The following is a 20805-nucleotide window of genomic DNA, read 5'->3' on the forward strand; positions in this document are numbered from 1 at the left end:
AGGAATGTTGACCAGGCAGCCACCTACCTCCCAGGGTAAAATACAGCTGAGAGTAAGCAAAAGATGTCTTAAAGGGAGTGGGAAAGTAAGAAAAAGTGAAGAGAAAGAATGTCCTTACTGGTGGAACAAAGTTCATGCCTCATCATTCCCATATCCTGACCCTGTCCTGCTCCCCCATTCCTCAATCTGATCCAAGCACCATGTCCCTGAGGCTGACCAGAGAACTGCACAGCACACTGATGCCTTATATCAAAAGGGCACGGGGGTGCCTTTGAGTACTAAAACAGTACCTCCAAGGATGTCATCAAGATGGCATCCCCCTCTCTGGGGAAGGTGATCGCGGTGCTTTCTTTCCATCTATGCTTGATGGGAATATACAAGGTATCGCCCTTAGTGTGTACAGTTCACCAGTCAAGATGAAGGTGCCACCACTGATATTCATAGCCTTGGTGGAGCCGTGGTACGCCTCCCCCAGGATACCTGCAGCTCATGAACCAGAGGTGAGTCCTAGACTATGCACTGGGGTATCAGACATTTGGGGGCTTACCATGGACCTCCTTTTTTTGGCCAAGGCTGCACACATACCCACCCTTACAATGAGGTCTAGAGGGAAGGCAACTCTACTTGTACAGACTGGGACTCAAAAATAGGGTGAGTATCCTAGAGAGCACTTGAGGTAGTTTTTCCAGAAAGACTTACGGATACTGGGTGTTAAAACAAAAAGCCAAAAATAGATGTGCACTACAGCCTTCTCTCACTAATTTTATTTTCTTATCCAGAGTTATGACATTGATCCTACAATATCTGACGCTTAAGGTCACAGAGAGAAGGCAGATTCCGTGGAGCCCCCGGGAGAGGGACAAAAGGTGGAGGGGGCCCAGGGTGGGGAACATGAAGAGGTGAGGAGTGGTGGAGGGCTCTAACCTCCATGTGGATAGACCTGTCAATAACCCAGCTTCCCTGTTCCTACGTCATCTCATTTTTACTTCCATTCCAGTGCAGTCACTGCCACACTGTAGGGCTTGTTACCAGGAACACTTCTGCCACCTGGAATAATACATTCTGACATTCCACCCTTTGGCCTCATCCTCCATCCTTCCAGCTTATATACTACTTGTTAATTTTTCAACTTTAGGTCGTTTTTCCACTTACTCTTCTCTATCCACCAAGCTCTTGTCTTCTTTTTCTCTCTCTCCAAGGTAGGCTTGGTGGTCTATCAACATTTAAAAAGCTCCACTACAAATAGGCCCCATCCAATCACCTTTAATCCTTCCTGTCTGGCAAAATCCCCTATCTCTGCCTTTTCCAGAAATACCTTCCCATAAGTAGCTGATGACTATTGGATGAAATCTCACAATCAAGTCTACTGATGCCATGATAAGTTCAGCCCTCATACTACCTGGAAATAATGCATCCATTCCACAGATTCTTATTCCATGCTTGCTTACATGTGAACAAAACAAATGGAACTTAGGTCACTGTTTCCTTAGTCCATTTTCTCTCCGGTGCTACTCAAATCTATTTCAAATCTCCTTCACTTTTCTCAAATTTAGGCCATCTCCACTTGCTCAGCAGATGTGCCAAGCCACCATTCGCAGAGGAACTAGAAGTCACGAGATGGGAAATTTTCATCAAAATCCTTAAAAAAAAACAAACAACTTTCCCATTCCTCTTTTCCTTCTTCCTTCCTGTTATACGGAAAGAAGTTTCTTTCCCAACCTCAAAGGAATTACACTTCCTGAAATGTCCTTATTGAGAGATAGCTAAACTCTAGTCTTGATGGACCGATCACCCTGGCCAGGTATCGTTTTGCTCCCTCCCTCTCCTTATGAGTCACTCTACATCTTTTATTATTTTTAAAGCTTTTTAGTACAAAAATGTTTAAACATGCACGAAAGCAGACAGAACAGTGTAACCTCCCATACACTCCTCACCCAGCTTTCACAGTTATCATTTGGCATGTGTGATACATCCCATCTTTTACACTATGATTAAAGTGTAAAAGCCCATTTAAACATCTTGTCATCTATCTCTTAAGACATATGCTATGTGCCCATGTCAAAGCTCTCACATTTCTTTGATATTTATCACCTGTGGTACACAGTTATTCACAACAGACGTACACAGCATTGGTGACACAAAAGCATTGTGCTTTAGAGGCTCTGGCAATCAGTTCTGCTCTGCCTTTTAGTCAACCCTGAGGAGTCATTTGAATGAATTCCTCCCTCAACCCCATAGAGGAAGTAATCTTACAGATCAAATTCAGTGCACAATATTGCTTTCCCTTAATCACACAGTAACTATAACATGCAGAAAGAATAGAAGTAGTCAACTGTGCATGTTGATAAAGACTTGACATCATTATATGTGTTTTCAAATATTTACAAGAAAATATTTTTCCTGTCACATAGTTAAAATGAGCTATTGTGTTGCAAGTTAAACACAGTAGATAAAACACACTTGTTTATCTTCTCTCTTTCCCCAAATGCCATTCAAAGCAAGAGTAGATGAAAAAAAAAAAAGAGTAGGTGAAAAGAGGTTCAACATCTCTAGCCATCAGGGAAATGAAAACCAAAGCCACTGTGATATAACACTTCACACACACAAGAATGACTAGAAACAAAAAGTCAGATTAAAACAAGTGTTGGTGAGAATGCAGAGAAACCGGAACCCTGATACACTGCTTGTGGGAATGAAAAATGGTGCAGCTGTTTTGGAAAACTGTCTGGCAGCGCTTCAAAATGTTAAACATAGAATTACTATGTGACCCAGCAACTCCACTTCCAGGTATATACTCAAGAGAAATGAAAACATATGTCCGCACAAAAACTTGTAAACGAATGTTCATAGCAGTATTATTCCTAAGAGTTAAAAGGCAGAAACAACCCAGATGTCCATCAGCTGATGAATGGGTAAATAAAATATGGTATATCCATGCAGTGTAATATTTTTGGCATTAAAAAGCACTGATACATGCTACAACATGGCTGAACCTTGAAAATTTTATGCTAAGTGAAAGAAGCCAGTCACAAATAACCACATATGATTCCATTCATGTGAAATGTTCAGAATAGGGAAACCAAGAGAGGACAGAAAGTAGATTAATGGTTGCTTAGAGCTGGGAGATGAAGGGTGGCGGGTAATAGCTAAAGGCTACAGGGTTCTTTCTGAAGTCATGAAAATGTTTTTAAAATTGTGGTGATGCACATGTCCGTGAGTATACTAAAAATCATGGAATTACACACTTTAAATGAGTAAATTGTATGGTATGTGAACTATATTTCAATAAAACTATTCAAACAAAGGATTTAAAAAGAATAAGTGCTTAAGGATGACTAGAAGGAGAGAGGATACGACAAAAGATGTCAACACATGTTTGGAAGACGGAAATCTGGTGGAGGAATGGTAACTGGCGAGCAGAGCAGACGAAGTGCTGGCAAACCAATTCACACCACAAAATGCCAGAAGACAGATGACCTGGTGGCATCAGATAAGAAAAATTAGGGGTTCCGTGCTGTAAACATGTTGATTTTTTTCCTTCTTTTTTTTTTTTGTATTGTGTTTAATTGAAAAAAATTTGTTGGTGGGGAGCGGGTGGTGCTCTTCTACAGCATTTTGTAAACTCCTGTTGAAATGTGCAGAGGATCCCAGGTTTCTTGCCTGGGACAGAACTAAGGCTTCCAATTGAAGCCTGTGGCCCACTTGAGTGTTTGGAGATTCCAGGATAAAATCCCAAGCAATAACTTTGCAGTAACTTTGTGGTCCTGGGTTGGGTTATTTAGAGAGTTTGGGATCTCTGCAGGAGAACAGAGTTCCCCATTGCTTGATCATGCATCACATTCTGACGTCAGGCATCACTCGACAAAGCCTTCCTTTGTGCTGGGCTGATCAGAGCAGCAATGCTGAGCCTCTGAGCAGAGGCTGGAGCCTGAGCTCCAGGATACAGGGTCCTCTCTGAGGGACATGGACGTGACTGTTGGCCTCAGATGCTATGCCCTCCTTGGGCAGATGACTTTTGACTGGGAATATCAAGTGTGGATCTCATAGACAAAAGTCCTTTGAGTTTGTCAAAGAAGAAAAACATCGAAAGCATTTTAAACCTTTAAAATTGATAAAAGGAAGGAACATAAAGTTCTATTAATTAAAATAGAGTCATATTATTCATGGGTAATGAATATCTGAGTTTCCTAGAGAGGAGTGAGAGAAATGAGCCCCAGCCCTTCATTCTTTTCTTTTTGTTCTCAGCGTCAGGGCAGAGCCAAGAGGAGAAGGAAAGGTGGAACACCGAAAGGTAAGGTTCTGCCTATCCCACCTGAACTCTCCAAGGGTGACCCTTCCTGCCTTTTCCATGAGATCCAAGGTCCCTGATCTCTGAGGATGTCAACTGCTAGATACAGTTTCTCTCAGAAACCAGAGTTCTCAGAGGAGGGGCTTGTGGGAGGGCAGTCAGAGCCTGAGACACTCCTCAGATCCCCTGCTCTGCTCATCGCTGGGCATGAACCAGTGATGGGCCTGGGCAATGGGTGTTTCCCAACAGGTGGCCATGTGAGATGTCAAGAGTCAGAACTTCTGTGTCCTGACTTTGTAAAAGTCCTTTGACTTCCTGGATGATCAGATTCATCTCTGAGGTAAATAACCATTGACCTGTATTCCTCAAAGGGTGGTTCTGAATATCACATGGGAGAATACATATGAAAGCCCTTTGTGAATGATAAAGCAACATATATTTGAGCTTTGTTATTATCATCATTGACCATGTGATCTGACCCTATTTCCTAGTTCTTGGGGCTCTCCAAGTCCAATCCACCAAGGGTACCACTAAAGGACATTCTACTAAGCGTCCTATAAGGTCTCCTTGTTTCTACCTTCATCACTCTCCTGGTTTCCCAGGTTGGAGAGCTTGCCAGAGCAAAGTTGAGGAGGCAAGGAAGGTGCTCTCTCTTCTGCAAAGGTGACTGAACATTACCTTCTTTCCTGTATCCCGCTTTTTAGTGGAGTCTTTGAAGTTCTAGGGCCTCAGTGAAGCCTGGTATTGACATGGGAGGGAAAATCCTCAGATTCAGAATGTGAAAGCCTTGGGGAGGGGGATAAAAGATTTATTGTGAGATAAAGGAAGTAAAAGAATGTGAAAGGATAGTATACATTGGGCAGCCATACTTTTGCCAGACCTGCCAGGGTCTCATGTTTGTTCTGGTCCTGGTTGCATCTTTGTACTTCCTGTCTCCTGCAGCCCCCTGGGCCGGCACGATGACACCACCTGCTTTTGTCGGCTTTTATGTCCAGACCCCTTCTGTGAGGTGTGTAATAATGCAACTGCTGAGGTCAATCGGCTGCTACTCTCACAGGCCCTGGAAGATTCTACTTCCTCTGTGTCCCCCTTGGCTTCCACAGCTCCTGTGACTGAGTCATCATTTACTCTGTCCCCTGCCTTCTCAACAGTCCCTTCAAGAGACCTAACACCAGCATCTCTGCCTGAGCCTTCCCCACTGCCCCCCTCCGTTCTCTCCCCTAACCCAATGACTCTCTTAGTTGACTTTTTTTCACCCTCACCACTGGGTCACTCTCTGGCACCAGAGCCTTTTCCTTCCTTGAATTCCCAGTGGACTATTCCCCACCCCAACCCCTTGCCTTTCCCCCTCTCCTACCACATGACACTCAGACAGCAGATCCTGTTCTCCCACGAGAGGCCACATTTTCTCTCTTGACCCCACCCTTTCCCAAGATATCAATCCCTTATCAGATTTGTCCCAGGCAGTGAATCACCCCGATTCTTTTGCTTGTCATCATGCACCACCAACTCTGTCTGTTTCACCACAGCCAGAGTGCACTTTATCTGTGACTCAACCTAAATCAACTTCCATCTTACTGAAGCCTGTCCTGGAGAAGTTATCTCCAGATAGCTCTGGTGGGTTATCCACTTGTGTTTCAACAATCAGAGGCACTGAGCTTTCAAGCCTGTCAATTTCCGACTGCTCCTGGTGGCAAGCTCATGCCAAGAACGTGTTCCTCCCCACAGTATCACACTCTGATCTTCAGAGAGAGAATGTTTCCCTCCATCTACCAGACACCTGTCTCTGGAGAGACTCTGTTACCAAGCACATGGAGGCCAACAGCCATTCTTTCTTTGGCTTTAACATCCAGGGACTCTTGGAGAGACAAATAAAAAAGAAAATGGCTCTCCAGAGTTTAGAGAAGAAACAAAAGGAAGAGGGACCATTTTCAAAACAAATGTCAGAATGCCAACAGACATCTTCAGGGAATTCATTGCAGTCACTTGATGTAAAGGACACTAGAGCCCCCCAAACTGGCTGGAACAGTGAAAGCAAAACAGAGCAGCTGCGCATTTGTCAGCAGCTCCTATATGACATGACTTTGGGGGAAAACTTGCAGCAGAAATATAGCCAGCTCTTCTGGGGTCTTCCCTTTTTGCACAGTGAGTCCCTAGTGGCTACTCTCCTGGCTTCTAGTAGTAGTTCCCCACTAGAGTCTCACTCTGTTTTATTCAATGGAATCTGTAATGCTTCTGCATTCAAAATGCGGGATCAAGGATCTCCACCACTTCTTCATTCCCCTCCTCTTCTGCTCCCTCATGTACATCCACAGCCCTTGCCTCAAACTAAACCCCAATCCCAACTCCCAATTCTACCATCTTCTTCTCCATCCCAGATTAGGGACCATGGAGTATCTTTCCATAGATTCCAGAATGAATCGACTCTCATATCGCGACTGGAAATCAACACCTGGAATGGCACGTGTTGCAGAAACAACAGGAAAGTTTGTGGGGTTTAATTCCTGTGCTCCAAAAATCTCAAGAAGCCACTTGTCCTCAAGCTCTTAACCTCCCATTGGTCAACCGGTCGTCCCATGCCTATGTACCAGTCTCTGTCCTTGGCCATTTTCATATCACCAGTGAACCCCGGGAGAAACTGGAGCTCCACGTTCCAAGGAGGCTAATTCCACGATGGTGCCTCCAAGCCTGTAGGAATCTAGAGTCCCCAGCACTGATGGAGTCTCAGTATAAATTAAAAGAAGTACCTCGGCAGAGAGGTACTTAAAAATCTCTGAGCTTCAGGGCAAGGATAGCAAGGATATAGGGAAGACTGAATTGGGTCTCCCAGCAAATTTCCATGAGAGGGCCCCAACAAAGTTTTAGCTAAGGGATGACATGAGGAAGAATCTTGGCTATATCCGAGAGAAGAGCCCAGAAGACAGTGCCACAAGAGGTCTCAGAATGTTACCTAGTGCAGGGTCTGAGGGCTGCTTTGGAGACAAAAACTAACTGTGTGTGTCACTCAAGGAATCACTCAGGGAATGAATTATTAAATGTCTCAAGGAAGGACATAGATTGGAATCAAATAAAAACCATTCTTAGATTACATGTGAGCACGAAGTCTTGGCAGATCAGTGCAGGTAGGATTCCTATAGGTGTGTGTCGTTCATGGCTGGCTGACGACAATACTTTGCCTCCTTCTGGGAGTTCCCAGACCGATATGGAAGACGCAGATTCAAAAAGTGCAATGGTAGGTAAAGTCTACCACCAGATTAGCACTCTAGAGCTTTCTTTTCTTGATCCTAACATCCGAAAGGTGCTAGAAGCCCAGATTTTAAGGTTTCGTGTGACTCAGAGATGGGGTCTACCCCGCAAGGTTCTTGAATCCATAAAATTCTATATGTTGAGGGAAGCCAAAACATGGCCTCTTCCTCAATTTGACTTTCCCTCCTCAACCACCCATATTTCTGGGGTGGATTCCAAAGGTGAGGTTTCCAAGCCCCTTGAAGGAAGTTCTAAAACTTCTCAGGGAAACAAGGTGAGAACTACAAGTTCAGTCCCGGTGCTGGATCATCCTCTTCCTGTTATCTCATCTGTGGACAAAGAAGGACAGCGGGCCCCGCAACCATCACACTCTGATATCGACCAAAGGCTTGCAGAGGACGTTCAGACAATTGAGCATGGCAGACAGACTTTTCAGCCACTCACACACAGAAACAAAGACAAAGTGAGTCAGAGTGAGACTCTACTAGACCACAGATGCAGCCCAGAAGTGCCCATGAGGCAAGCCGGGGATGGACATGAGCCAAGGGATGAGAACATGAACTCCAGTGATACAGTAGAAATGATTCAGGGCCCAACGATAGTGGGGAAGAATTTAGAACATTCTTTCATGTCCAATGTATCCAGGGAGATATTCAAGGCCAAGGAGCTGTGTGCTCTTAAATCACAATATTGGGACATCTTGACAACCGGCGAGTTGGAAAGCTCCCAAATGGCATATGTCAATATGGATAAAATAGAAACTACCCTGACCCCCCAATGTCCCTCACCAAAAATAACGGTTCCCCAAGATTCTAAACTATCAGACCTTCAAAACCAGCTCCTTAGTGAGTTAAAGTTTAAATTCGAGGGTAAGGAGCATAGCCAGGCTGTACACTGTCCCACTGACATGCCCCTGTTTTCAGGTAGGTTGCCTTCCAAGTCTTCACTGATTCATGTCCACAGTGCCTCCACTGGGGACACAGCAGCTTCCCAGGTGCTGCATGTCCACGTGGAGGACAGTGGGATCAGCACGGAGCAGAGGCAGGATCCCTCTAAGCATGTCTTATGGAACTGCCAGGTTAAGAATTTCCCACCTGTTGCAAAGAGAGTGAGACCTCCGGGCTCCAAAGCAGGAGAATACAGAAGTGAGGATTCAGGACTAGGGACATCTACAGGCAGAAAGAAGAGCCACCCTGTTGAGGAAAATTAAAGGACACTTCCCCACCTCTGTCACAGAATGAACAGCTTCCTCCAGAAAGTTACTTCAGAAAAAAGATGAGGTGACTTTTCCAGTGGATTGACTCCAAGAGGAAAATCAAAGACCAGGCAAGTCCCCGGCAAAAAGCCAAATTCATGTCAACCTTTGTGCAGCACCAAGACTCAGTTGAAAGTGCAGCTATCTTTGTGAGCTATGGGCCTCCTGAAGCTCAGGAGCTCATGACAGCCATTGGGAAGATCCTAGAGGAGAAGCTGGCATGTAGGTTCAAATCTGAGGCCTTGGAGTTAAGTCAGCACAGGAAGAAACTGCAGACCCAGGTACAGCCTGACAAGGGACATCCCTCCAACTGTGGGGCTCTCTCTGACCCACAGCAAGAGGAATGGGCATGTACCAAGTCCTCAAATCAAGAAGCTGTTTCTGTTGACCAGACTTGTCTTACAAGTGTTAGACAGAACAGAGACAGGATCAGACATCACCAGAAATTTGTGCCTTTGAGGGCTGGGTATTATGCCAGAGTCAACCCTCTTCCCTGTCCTCCAGGGAGCTTGTACCCAATCCAAGCCCCACCTGCGTGCATCAAGAATGCCAGGTACCTCCGGCCACCCTCACCCCTGATGAAGGCACTGTGTTCAGAGATTTGACTCTTCTATTCAAACAGAAATTGCTTCTCCAGCATTTTCAGGGAGAAAAAATTTCTCCAAAGAACTCAGTCGTTGTTGAGAAAACCTCGCAGTTTTCATGATAACACATCCTCTGATGAAAACAATCTTTCTTTAGTACAACTGAGAATATTGATCCTCCTCAATAAATGTTTCTTCTAATAGAGAAACATTAGTGCTCTCTGTGTACTGCACTGGGGGCATGGGTTTTGGGTATCCTGGAACTTGTTTGTAGAGAAAGGAAGGAGTAGTTCAGCTCATACTGATTTCCTCTCTTGGCGTCTAAGAGATGACGAGTTCCTTGCAGGGAACCTGTCCGCAGCCTCCTCAGTTTCATCCTGGGGTCCTTTATTTGATCCTGCTTAGATGTCCCCTACTTAAAAAACTTTATTTTTCTATAAAAAAGTACAAAAACTTTACTCTAGAAACTTTCAGGCTTTTCCGAAGTGAGAAAAGCCCTTAAAGTCCAGAACTTGGCTCAAACTGTCTTCTTATCTGCTCTCAAACTATCCTGAACTATATGCAGCTACAGTTGGATAAGTTACTCTGGCATAATGTAGCCAGAATTAACTCTTGTTCCTGCAGAAAGTTTTGGAGAGTGTTTAGGCCCTGAGGTTAGTGGAAGACAGAAATCTTCCTCTTAGATCTCTTGGTGAGGATCAAATGTCACCTGCAACTGAGAGCCCTTCTCTCCTTCATGAAGTTTGTAGTGATGGGCCATGTTCCCCACCCCTTAACCTTACCCTAATGAAAATGGGTAGCAGTTCACTTTTTCCCCTTCCTCTACCCTTACTGGAGCAGTAGGGAAGACTGAATTGGCAGCTCTGAAAAGGACAAGGGATATGAATATTTTCCTGAAGATGGTGACTTACTTTCGTTTAGAAAGAAGCTGCTGATTCTCATAGGTAGGTGGTCATTGAGTGGGGTGTATATAAATGGGCTTTGTGATTGTGGACGCTGGGTTGGCCAGGGCAGCGTCTAGGAACTGGGTGGGTCCGGCTTAACAATCTGCTACACATGGGGTGTTAATCTGTCTGGAAAGCACATTTTGAGCTTGACAATGAGGTCTCTGTGCTTGTGAGAACACCTTGAGGAACAGGAAGAGCTGCTCCTCAAGGAAATTTCTTCAGGATATGTAGCTTAATAGCATCATTTACAGGAGTGGTCATCAGGCAGTCACCCAGAATTTTGGGGAAAAGGAGAAAGAGAGTAAGGAAAATGTAATGGTGGAATGAATGGGAAAGGAAGCAAAAAATGAGAAGGGGAAAGAATGACATCATCATCACTACTCATGATCCCATACTGCCCATCCATTCCACCCAACACAACCCTACCTATGCCTCCAGTACCTCCTGGCTACTAATCAGGGTTTTGTAGAGCACAATGATACCATTTTAACATAAGAGTATACTGGATAATCTTTGAGCATGAAGACAGTATTCCCAGGGATGTCATCAGGGAGACGTTGTGCTATTCGGTGCCTGCCCTCCCAGTCATGGTACATATTTCACCAAGATTACAGTAATTTAGGGGTGTATTAGTTATCTATTGCTGTATAAAGGACACCCCTAAATTTAGTGGCTTAAAAAAGCACATATTCGGGGCTTCCCTGGTGGCGCAGTGGTTGAGAGTCCGCCTGCCGATGCAGGGGATACGGGTTCGTGCCCCGGTCCGGGAAGATCCCACATGCTGTGGAGCGGCTGGGCCCGTGAGCCATGGCCACTGAGCCTGCGCGTCCGGAGCCTGTGCTCGGCAGCGGGAGAGGCCACAATGGTGAGAGGCCCGCGTACCACAAAAAAAAAAAAAAAAAGCACATATTCATTATCTCACAGTTTTTGTGGGTAGGAATCCAGGCAAGGCCTACCTGGGTTCTCTGCTTCAAGGTTTCAAGGTCTCTCACAAGGCTGCAATTAAGGTGTCAGTTGGGGCTGGGGTCTCATCTGAAGGCTTGACTGTAGAAGGACTCACTTCTGTGCTCACTTATACAACTGTTGGCAGGATGAAGTTCCTCAAAGCCTGTTGGACTGAGATCCTCAATTCTTTGTTGGTTGTTGGCTAGAGTTGGCTCAGTTCCTTGTCATGTGGGCCTCTCCAACATGGCAGCTTGCTTCATCAATGTCAGGAGACAGTCTGCTAGCAAGACAGAAGTTACGATCTTTTGTAAACTAATAATGGAAATGATATCCCATCACCTTTTCCTTATTCTATTAGAAGCAAATTACTAAGTCCAGCCTACACTCAAGGAGAGGAGTAATTATACAAGGGTGTGACTATCAGGACGTGGGGATCATTGGAACCGTCTTAGAAGTCTTCCTAAGACAAGGGTTTCTTCTTGGACACCCCACTCAGTTTACTGAAGCAAAAGTGGCCAGAGGTGTCAAGTGTATCCTTGACCTCATTCACATTCATATCATCAAGGTCAAAGCTATTTAATGGCTAAGTAGACTGGTAGCTGGTAAGAAAAACAAAGAGGTTGGAGCATCCAAAGAAGGAGGGAAAGGTGGCATGCAGGTAAAGGTGGTGTGGGGTCACCATGAATAATCAAGTGAAAGGAGGCCTTACAACCACGTGACTCACCATTGCCAGTTTTCAGACTTGGGAGAGAGAAAACATTAGGTGCAATATAGCTCATGCTGGCTCCCCCAGTCCCTCCCCTCTGCCCTAGCTTTCAGACCATAGGGCTAAAGAAGCAACCTCCAGCTCCTGTAGAGACAGCCACACTTACAGAGGAAGCAAACCCTACAGATTGCAAGGTTTAGTTTCTGCTCTTATCAATATATTTAATATAGCACATCCATCATTTCAAATGTGCTTCTCACAGCTGAAACATCAGAGAAAATGAGTCACCCAATTGGTGGAAAAGCCGGTACTAGGGAACTCACAGCATTTAACTCCCATCCTGGGGTATTTTCTATGTAACCATGGCCCGAGGATTTTAACCAAGGGCTTAAAAGATGAGTTACTGGTGTGGGGTCACATAACAAGTCATACCTGGTGCCCAGATGTTTGCTTCCATTCAGAGAAACATTACATGAGGAAACGAGGCTGAGTTTACACCTTCAGAACATCTATAAAGTGACTTGTCCAAATGAGGTGGCAGCACCATCCAGGAGTGATCCCATACTCTCGTTCTGCTTCTAGGACTGTTTTCCTTTTTCCCAGACTCCTGTTCCTATGGGAAAGGACTGTCATAAAAGGCAGGAAAGTATGTTAGCTGAACAATGACTGGAGAGATCAGGATCAATTTCTCTAGAAAAAGATTTCATGTGCTTTGTGCCCACACTCAGGATCACAGTGTTGGGCAATTTCAGGAGGGGTTTCATATACAGGATATTTTGTGGTGCCTGAAGAAATTGTCACTGACATAGAATGTGACAGGAATGGTCTATCTGAATTTTTACAACCGCCAGCCCACACTCCAAACCTAATATCAGGGCAAGCAAAATGGATGAATCAACTGGTACCTTGACGTGGATTGGGCACAGGAACCCCAGATCACAGGTTCAGGCATCATGAATTTCTTTGGTGCCAGGTGCTACCTAAGAGGATCAGATTCCTTCAGGCAGCCTTCACAGGGATTAACACTGAGAACTGTGCCCCAATATGCAGTCTCAATGAAGAGGTCCAGGCTATGAGATCAGACTCTTCTCTGAGGCCTTTCTTCTAGAACTTCTACTTGGTCCTGGATTAGAGCCTAAATTAGGCTGTTATTTTCCTGGGGACACAAGTACACGTTTGGTCTTCATTAGGGAGGCCAAGAGACAGTTCAAAGACTTGTGGAGGCTGCCTCCTTATCTCTCCCAGGAAACTCAGGGTTTATTCTTTCCTTCTATGAGGTGGGGTGGGGGTGGGCAGGCAGGGAAGGAACTGATTATTATGCAAGTTTAGCAGTGCTTCACTGTGGGAAGGAGGTTGGGCTGACAATGACAAGGGTGGGTAATTTTCCTCTGTAGCAATGCTTGCCCAGCTTTAGGCATCCTTCATTTGAGGCAGGATAATTTACCAAGCTATGGATTGCTGTTTCCACTCCCTGCCAGAGGGGACTCCAAAAGGAATAAAAGCTAACTTTCCCCTTCTGTCTTACAGGAAGTTCTGGGCTTCTGGTCTAAGGGATTATTAATGGCTTTCATGTTTCCTGCCCCCAAACAGAAGTTGTGAGATACCTGTTGTACAGTCCAGTCCAGTCCAGATTCTCATGTGGGAGGAGAATTCACCTGGGTGTTCCCAGGAGAGAGGAGATGGGGGTTGATATAAGTGCTGGGTTGAAAGAAGGAGAGTTGACTAAAGGTAGCAGTGGCTCCAATGACTCCAGAATAAGGATGTAAAGATGAGTTCCTTATGTGGATGGCTTTTGTGTGGAAGTCCTCTCGGAGACAGCACGATTTTTTATGGGATGAAATAATGTTTGGTGAGATGACTAATCATCAAGTGCCATTATTTTGGGAGCTTCAGTAAAATACTGCACTGCCCATGCTTAGCATAGAGGCTGTGAAGCCAAGGCCGTTAATTTGGCCTTTTAATGGACCAAATGGGCCTGGACAATGAATATCCCAGTCCCACCATGGTGGACTTAAATCAGAGGCTCTTTCCTATATATTTGTTTGACAGTGAATATTACACTAAATAGGCAAAAGGCCCCAAGTAATGACTAATGCTGAGTATCTTTCTACACTTTAAAATGGGGGCTTTGAGCCAGATTTAGTTTAATTTAGAAAAATTAAGTACTGCTTGTTATTGTACTTCAATTCTGTGAAACAAATTTATGCTTTTATGTGTATTATCCTGTTTAATCTTTACAACTCTTTGAATCAGGTTTCTCTATCCCCTTTTATAGAAAGCAACCTGAAGGACAGAGAAGGTAATATACATTTAGTGTGCTAGCATGGAAGAAGGAGCCAGGGATAGAGAGCTCCCTAACAATGTGAGGAATTATTTGGATGTAAATGACAGCAAATACAATTCAGCTGACTTCAAAAAGAGACCTTTGCTCAGCTACCTGAAAGACCCTAGGAGTGAGGCTAGCCTTAGGCAAGAGGGTTCATACTGGGGCTCAGTTGATGTTATCAGTATTGTTTCTATCCATTTCTTCGCTTTATATTCTGGACTGGCTTCATTGTGAGACTTTCTGATGGCACCTTCATAGCTATATCTTCCAAGCTTCAAGTGCAACTAAAAATGGGTTATCTCTTCCACTAGTCCCTTTAAAAGTCCTATTGTGCCTTACTGTCTCTAGCTTGGCCCTATGCCCATCTCTCACTGTTGCCAAAATCATGGAACAATCTTTTTGGCCAAGCCCGAGTGGTATACCCATCCTTAAAGTAGGAGAGTCGGGGAACAACTACTCCACTTGCACATGGACTGAGACTGAGAATGGGCTTAGTTTCCCAGAGGGCAAGAGAATAACTGTCTCCAGAAGGTGAGTGAAGGCTGAGTGTCAAAATAAAAACAAAAACAAAACAGATGTCTGTCATAGCCCTCTCTCACTGCCCCATGTTTACCTTCCTGTCCAGAGTCATGCCACTGACTGAAGGTTAGAGTTCTAGGAAATACCAATTCCATGGAGACCTCGTGACAGGAAAGGGTCCCAGGAAAGGAACTCAAAGTGGGAGGAATCAGGCAGAGGCCTAATATTCATGTGGATAGACCATCCAGTAATCTGGCCTCTCACTGTCATCCTAGAGCCCTTTATCTCCACTCCAGTTCAGTTACGGCCATATTCTAGAACTCATCACCAGGAATATTTTTTCGTTCTGAAAAAAATACAGTCAGACATTCCTCCCTTGTTTTTTTTTTTTTTTTTTTTTTTGCGGTACACGGGCCTCTCACTGTTGTGGCCTCTCCCGTTGCGGAGCACAGGCTCCGGACGCGCAGGCTCAGCGGCCATGGCTCACGGGGTTAGCCGCTCCGCAGCATGTGGGATCTTCCCAGACCGGGGCACGAACCTGTGTCCCCTGCATCGGCAGGCGGACTCTCAACCACTGCGCCACCAGGGAAGCCCAGGACATTCCTCCCTTTATTCTTTCAGTTTATGCCCTGGATATGTCAATTCCTCAACCTGTTCAGGAAGTACAAGCCACTTATAGTTCATCTGACAACATTCTGTCTTCATTTCCTCCTTTTCCAAGGAAAACTTCATGGTCCATCACTTAACCCCACACCTAAATAGCTGTACTCTAAAGAGCCTTCCCCATTCTCCTTTCATGTCCTGCTGGCAAAATCTAACTCTACCTTTTCTAGACCTGCCTTCTAATAAAGGGCTGATTCCTCTTCGATAAAATCATACGGTTAAGTACGTTGGTACCACCACAAATTTATGTTCTACAACTAATGGTCAGCTTCAACATTGCCTAAAAATAATCCATTCATTCTTCCCATGTTTATTACATACTTGGCACTTAGGACACACCAATGAAGGAAACAAAGTTCCCTGTCTTGGTGGCGCTCACATGATTGCTTTCTTAGTCAATTCTCTTGCCTAAGTACTCGAAACTATTTCACTTTCCTACAACTTCGCCACACTCCTCACTCGTTGAGCATATGTGCTGGACCACCACAGGGGAATGAGAAGTCATGAAATGGGAACTTTTCATCATTAAAAACTTCAAAATAACAACAACAAAACCAAATCATGAACCCTCATCCTTTCTTTCCTCTTTCCTTCCTATTATACTGAAAGGTTTCCCTCAGATGCTTCCCTCATCCTTTCTTTCCTCTTTCCTTCCTATTATACTGAAAGGTTTCCCTCAGATGCTTCCCTTGATCCTCCCACGCTGGGATCTGTCCTTGTTTTCCAATTCACAACACTTTCACATGCTGTGGAACACTTTTGGCTTAATTATCTACCTTCTCAGAGGACAGAGACCACGTTTACCTCATCAAAGCGGAGGGCGTACCTAGTAGAGCTCAGAAACCTCCGCAGAAAATGGAAAAGGGAGGGATTTCTACACGGAGGCCCGGCCCAGTGTGCTCCGGCGGTGGGGTCACGCTCAGGGGTGGGGCCCCGTTCAGAGGCGGGGCCCCGTTCAGAGGCGGGGCCCCGTTCAGAGGCGGGGCCCCGTTCAGAGGCGGGGCCCCGTTCAGAGGCGGGGCCCCGTTCAGAGGCGGGGCCCCGTTCAGAGGCCGGGCCTGAGGGGCTGCGGCGTTTGGCTTCGTAACGGCCGCTGCTCCCGGCTGTTTGGCAAGAAGTCTTACCTCAGGCTTCTGGGTCCTGTTTCCATCGCTTCTGGAAGACAAAAGTTGAGATTTAAACTCAAAGACAGGATCTGACCAAGGTTTCTGGACGCCTGCGTGACCTTCCCCCTTGCTCTGTCTGAAGAATCGTCCGCCATTTCCATCCCGGCCGTTGCACTTCGAGGCTTCTCAGTCCCTGAACCCTCCACCCCAGGCCGCTGTCTCAGAAGCCCTGGAGGTGGGGCTGCGCCTGCGCGACACCCGTCGTCCCCTTCGCACGGTGGACACTCAAGGGAACTCCACGGGGGTGATCTTAGCAACAAATGCAGTAACAGCATTGACTTCTGCTAAGACTACACCTTGCCCTGGCCTTGCACAGGTGACGTAAGTCTCAGATCTCGTGCTAATATGAGCTAATGGGGTTGGCCTTGAGAACTGGAATGGACAAGTGAAGAGCTTTGAACACTGTTAAGGGCCGATGTTAAGGAATGGGCTGGGGGCCCTAATGCAGTTACCCTGTGAGCCTTGCCAGCCCCCAGAGAGGCCAGTGCCGTGGAAGTGCCTGCACAGGTCAGAAGGACGGCGAGACTTCAAGGTGCCAGTCCATACACTAAATTAAGAAGTCATCCCTGATTCTCTGCAGGACCAGTGAGTATAAGGAGGATGCTCACAATCCTCTGGTGGTGGTTTTCAGGGGAGCCCAAAGTGCTTTCATTTCCCCTGGGACCCATCAGTGAGCAGTAGTTCGTGGGAACCCCAGGTGAAGGCCTATCAAGGCGTTAGTGTCAATGGACAGTGAGGGTAGAGGCAGAACCATTTTTCACGCTTTGCAAGATCCAGGACGGCAGGACATGAGGCTCTCCCGCAGAAAGGGTTAGGCTTTTTTCAGGGCAGAAAATCTCAGGTGAATGTCTTCAATTGCAGGTATTGATACATTCATGGATTATTGAGGGCCTACTGTGTGTCCAGGTTCTGTATTAATTAGGAACCGTAGCCGTGTTTATGTTAATAAAAGGGAAGAGAATCCTTTTTTTGTGACTGTTTTCCCTATTAGAAAATATTATTTAGTGAATTTGAAAGATATGGAATAGGAGAAGGAAGAATCTCATAGATTCCCGCCTTCAAAATAATTACTGTTAACTTTTTGATGCATCTCTTCCCAGATTTTGCTGTGCCTAATTTTACATTGCTTAAATAATACGTACTTTAAAAGAAAAACACCCGCTATCATAAACATTTTAATGTTATTATAAACTTTCAGAAGTGACATTTTTAATGATGACATCCTAAGTGCTACAGTATTGAATTCTACTTTTTGTTGACATTTGGGTAGTTTATAATTTTTTTAAATTTTAATATTTTGCTCTCCATGTTTGGTCATAATTGTACTTGCTTATAAACTGTCCTCTTACAAACAGCATAAAGCTTTTCCTAAATGTCTGATTAACCCAGGGCTGTGCCCTGGGCTGAATGCTTTTTTCTTTCTCCAGCCTCTTTCAATGAGTGGTTAACTATTTCAGTGCTAGTGTCAAGCCAGTGAAAACAACTGCTTGCTAAACTGCTTGCTAAACATCCTCAATGTAAAATCTTCTAAACTTAACCCAGTGTCTTCCATTGGCCCCAGTCTTTGTTCCCTCCCTCTTATCTTCCCAATATCAATTAGTAGCATCTGGACACTCAAACAAGACACACAAGAGCCATTCTGTACTCCTCTCTCTTCATTTTCCCCGTTACTAGTCAGCTACTACGTGGATGAACTGATAAAATATGCTGGGCAGAGAAATCCTAGAGTTCTCACAGTGAACTACATCCCCTCCAAATGGATTGTAAGATCCATCAGGTCGTGAGTTGCATTTTTGCAATTAATTTAAAAATATCCCATTCCGACACAAAAACAAATATTTCATTCCATGTCAAAATTTCAACTTATTTATTTACTTTCTTTTCTGCCTTAATTAAAAATTTTATTTATTTATTTATTTTTATTAATATATATATATTTTTAAGTATATTAGTTCTCATTTTATTCATAGGAAAATTCTGGTTTGGAGAACCAATTTTATAGCCACTCTACTTTCCTATCTCATTTCCTTCAAACGTCCCATCTTCTAAACACTCTTAGGTGCTCACTGTCCTCAAGTATTTTGCACAGTGCCCAACACACAAGACATAAAATTTCAAAAAAGGAGACAAATATGTTATCTTGGTTGATTTCAAAATTATCCCATTCCTTAACTTTTTTTTTTCCAATTTTTGAGACTGAAAAGAGTTGGGAAACACCTTTATCTCTCCCTAGTCAAAGAATATTTTAATCTTACACTCTGATCAAAACCAAAACTTTCTTTAACTCCTATCTAGAAATCAAACTCTGCACATCAGTCAAGGCTCTCTCAAAAGTCGCCTCCTCCATGAAGCCTGCTCTGAATGATTCAACCACAAAAAAATCCTTCCCATGCCACATTTTATCTGAAGCTGTATATACTGAGTTTTTTGTGGATGTTTGATCTTCCCAGTTACCCTATCAGTCTCCACATCCCTTGCAGCACCCAGGGATCTGACCAGCAACAGATCCTGCATTAATGAATGAATGAGGCCAGAGCCTAGGGAAGGCGGACACAGTGCTGGGTGGAGTGGAGAAGTTGGAGCTTTGACCTGGATCTGAGGCAGGCTAAGGACTCTGCCTCACGGAGGGTAAAGAAGACAGTGGTGAGGAGGGAGCAGATGAGCCTTGCTGGGCACAAGGTCAGGAAGGAGACAAACTGGTATATCTGATTGCCAGACTGAAAAGGATCAATTCCCTTCTGAACACAGTGAGTAAGGAGAGATTCTAGAAGCACACCGGGTTGCATCTAAAATCTACATGCAAGGGCATACACTCCTCTTCAACCTGCTGGCTGCCTTTTGCCTTGATTTAATTTTCCCCTTTCTCCTTTCACATTGTTTCCAACAGGGAAGCAGCCAATATTTGCTATATAACATACACTAAGAAAGCTGAAGAGAGTCAAAAATCATCAACTGGAGAAAATGTCCTGTGGGGATTTCTTTCTTTTCTTTTTTAACCCAACACAGCCAAAATTTAATTAATTAATTAATAATAAAAAAGAGTACATTTGATGTATAGGTATGTTGCATTGAATCACTGAAAAGCAGTGAGGTACCCATCCCACCGCCTAAGGAATAGAACTTCACCAATACCTCCTACTCATTTTTTTTTTTAATTAAAAAATTTTAGTACAATTTTTATTTTATTTTTTAATTTTTTTGCGATATGCAGGCCTCTCACTGTTGTGGCCTCTCCCGTTGTGGAGCACAGGCTCCGGAAGCGCAGGCCTAGCGGCCATGGCTCATGGGCCCAGCTGCTCCGCAGCATGTGGGATCTTCCCGGACCGGGGCACAAACCCGTGTCCCCTGCATCGGCAGGCAGACTTTCAACCACCGCGCCACCAGGGAAGCCCCTTAATACAATTTTTAAAGGTTACTTTCCATTTATAGTTATTCCAAAATATTGGCTATGTTCCCCATGTTGTACAGTACATCCTTGAGCCTGTCTTATACCCAATAGTTTGTACCTCCCACTTCCCAACCCCTATATTGCCCCTCCCCCTGCTCCCCACTGGTAACCACTAGTTTGTTCTCTATATCTGTGAGTCTGTTTCTTTTTTGTATTCACTACTTGGTTGTATTTTTTATATTCCACATATAAGTAATATCACACAGTATTTGTCTTTCTCTGTCTGACTTATTTCACTTAGCGTAATGCCTTCCAAGACAATCCCTGCTGCTTCAAATGGCAATATTTCATGGCTTTTTTAATGGCTGAGTAGTAGTCCATTATATATATATGTATGTACCACATTTTCTTTAACCATTCATCTGCTGATGGACACTTAGGTTGCTTCCATATCTTGGCAATTTTTTTCCCCCCACCCCACCACAGTGTTCCCCCCTTGGTGTCCATACATTTGTTCTCTACATCTGTGTCTCAACTTCTGCCCTGCAAACTGGTTCATCTGTATTGGCAATTGTGAATAATGCTGCTATGAACATTGGGGTGCATGTCTCTTTTCAAACTGGTGTCTTGGGGGTCTTTTTGCATATATATCCAGGAATGGAATTGCTGGGCCATATGGTAGTTCTATTTTTAGTTTTTTGAGCAACCGCCATACTATTTTCCATAATGGCTGCACTAATTTACATTCCCACCAACAGTGCAGGAGGGTTCC

The 20805-nt window shown here is 44.6% G+C and overlaps 1 pseudogene; it reads left to right on the top strand.

The window, feature by feature from the left end:
* The first annotated feature begins 4156 nt into the window (after positions 1-4156).
* On the top strand, positions 4157-9903 carry LOC149748991 (spermatogenesis-associated protein 31D1-like; annotated as a pseudogene).
* Positions 9904-20805: the final 10902 nt, after the last annotated feature.

Source organism: Delphinapterus leucas, chromosome 6, assembly GCF_059928025.1.
Source record: "Delphinapterus leucas isolate spDelLeu-1000000601 "Yukka" chromosome 6, BTC_Dleu_Yukka2, whole genome shotgun sequence".
NCBI lineage: Eukaryota > Metazoa > Chordata > Mammalia > Artiodactyla > Monodontidae > Delphinapterus > Delphinapterus leucas.